Genomic DNA, 2,594 nt, shown 5'->3' with positions numbered 1-2,594 from the left:
TGGTACCAGATCTCATTACAGATGGTTGTGAGCCACAATATGGTTGCTGGGAATTGAACTCAGGACCTCTGGAAGAGCAACCAGTGCTCTTAACCTCTGAGCCATCTCTCCAGCCCCTAAAGATGTTTTTGATAGAAGAGAATCAAATAGTTATTTGGTTACTTTCCTATTTGAGTTGAATAAAGTTACAAAAAAAGGAGATATAGAAATATAAATTTGAATTCTGATCATTAGACAATACTAATTGCTTATTGCAGGTTATGGTATGATATTTTGATTTTTAAGTCTGACACTGTTCTTGAGAGTACTTACACTTGTATACATCACGGTGAAGTGTTTGTGATGGGGACATTTGACACCTCAAGTCTGACATTAAAATCAGAGTCACAGAGAAGATGGGCAGAGATGAACCCGGTGGACATTACCTGGGGGCTATTGGAGCTGGTGATTGACAGGTGGAGGATCTTTGTGTCTTGTGTGTGATTTTACAGCATAGAACCAGAAATTTCCATGATAAAAATGGGTTCAAGGGGACAGGAGACTGAAGTGATGGCTCAGTAGTCAAATCCCCATGGTGTCCTTGCAGAGGACCCACACAGGCTGCTCACAACTGCCCGTTGCTCTAGCCTCAGAGGGTGCCCACGCCTCTGGTCTGCACTCCTATAATATAAATACTATGAAAAGGAGTAAATTATACAAGAGATGTTCAATAGAGTTAAGTTAAAGATAAACAGGACAAATGGGAGCCCTGACACAGAAGACAGAAACACTAAAAAGCAATACTCGGTATTGGTTTGTAGAAACTTTCAAATGCCAGGTGCAAGGCTGGTCAGGAGGGTATAGGTAGGATGTAAAACAGAGGTGCCATATTCAGGTGGCCTCACATCTGTGAGCTTTCAGGAAAGTGCGAGAGAGGCCCAAGTGAGCTTGGAGCAAAATTCTGACGTTAAATTTTTGCACCTTTAGAGCAGAAAATTCCTTAGTGCTGCCCTTCAGTGGTGTCACTGGGAAAAACACTTCCCAGCTCACTCGAGGGGAGCTCACCAATTGGTATTTCCTGAGAGGAAGTCCTGGAAGCTATGGAGATCTTGTCCTCCTCAGTCAGGAGCAGAATGGGAAGGTTAAAGGATGAAGTGGTGTCCTGTGAAGGTGGCTTTGGTGTCCTCCCTCGGTGTCATGGCAACGTGTTTCCCTCCACTCCAGAATCCATCTCCAATCCTAACCGAACAGGGCTTCAGCTGATCCTTTCTGAATGAAGGAGGGCATAAGAACCGAGACACGCTAGTGCCAGCCCAGGAGGATTCTTTAAATACATGAATAGTTGGTTGCCAGTGTCTGTACACCAGCTCTGTGGCTCAGGGGATGTTCTAAGCCACTGGACTGTTGATTCAGATCACGAGGAGGGAGTGGGGCGTCTGCACAGGCCTTCCTCTTCTGTGTCCTTAGTGACTGAGAAGGCAGTGGGCAGAGGATGCTAAAGACCCTGGCTGGGACCTTCCAGCTCCGTGTGCCCACGGGCTGCCATTGTCATCATCCCCCTCACACCCACCAAACCCATCACAGTTCAGCCACCTCCGTGATGACTGTCACCACTCCCTGCACCTCTCTGAGTGCTGTGCACGTAGTAGATGTCACTTCATTGTCTGTCAGTCCAATCTGTGGGGTTATGAAATCGTCCACAAACTGTCTGACCACGCATGGTAGAAGCTGATATTCACCCTTCCATGACTGAAAATTTTCTTTAAACTGTGAAAGGAACAAAGTGGTTTAAATTACTCTAGATGGCTGGAGAGATGGCTGGTGGTTAAAGATTAAGCCACATGGGTTTTGATCCCAGGAACCCATATAAAAGTTCAGGGTAGCCGGGCAGTGGTGGCACACGCCTTTAATCCCAGCACTTGGGAGGCAGAGGCAGGCAGATCTCTGGGAGTTCGAGGCCAGCCTGGTCTACAAGAGCTAGTTCCAGGACGGGCACCAAAGCTACAAAGAAACCCTGTCTCAAAAACCAAAAAAAAAAAAAAGTCCAGAGTAGACAGTCATTGGGTATGCCTACCCTCACACAAAAACATGTTATTTTCATAAGCAAAATAAATCTTTTGGAAACAGAACAACAGCCCTGCAATGTCAGCAACTTGCTGTGGGGCTAGAGTAGTGGTTTGGCTTCTAAAGTCCTTATTGCACATGCAGACAACCTTCTAATTCTCCCAGCTCCCATACATGAGAGCTAATAACTGCCCATCACTCCATCTCTAATGGAATCTCTGTCCTCTGGTCTCTATGAACTCTAACCTCTGAGATGGATGTATTCCCATGTGCAAGACCACACACACACACACACACACACACACACACACACACACACACTTAAAATTACCAATACTAAATCTTGAAGAAAACACACTTCATGAGATCTTGGGTCTATGCAATAGCCATTTTGTATACGTAGAAACTTCTATTCTATATCATTATGGTTGGCTTTCCTGAGAGCGCAAAGCCTCAGTTTCCCAGTGCTGGTTTTCTAGTGAGATCACTCTCTTCTTAGCTCCGAAGAATGAACATGGTGGGTCAGGGTGGAGGAACACCACAGGAATAAG

At 45.6% G+C, this 2,594-nt stretch overlaps 1 protein-coding gene across 2 annotated transcripts in view; it reads left to right on the top strand.

Annotated features, from left to right (window-relative positions):
* Positions 1-2,594, top strand: part of LOC101993112 (glutathione S-transferase A2) — a 92,067-nt gene that overhangs the window by 66,983 nt on the left and 22,490 nt on the right. The window lies entirely within an intron of this gene.

Source organism: Microtus ochrogaster, chromosome 5 (genome assembly GCF_000317375.1).
Source record: "Microtus ochrogaster isolate Prairie Vole_2 chromosome 5, MicOch1.0, whole genome shotgun sequence".
NCBI classification, from domain to species: domain Eukaryota; kingdom Metazoa; phylum Chordata; class Mammalia; order Rodentia; family Cricetidae; genus Microtus; species Microtus ochrogaster.
Note: the sequence above shows the minus strand (reverse complement) of the source record. Positions and strands in the feature narration are given on the sequence as shown.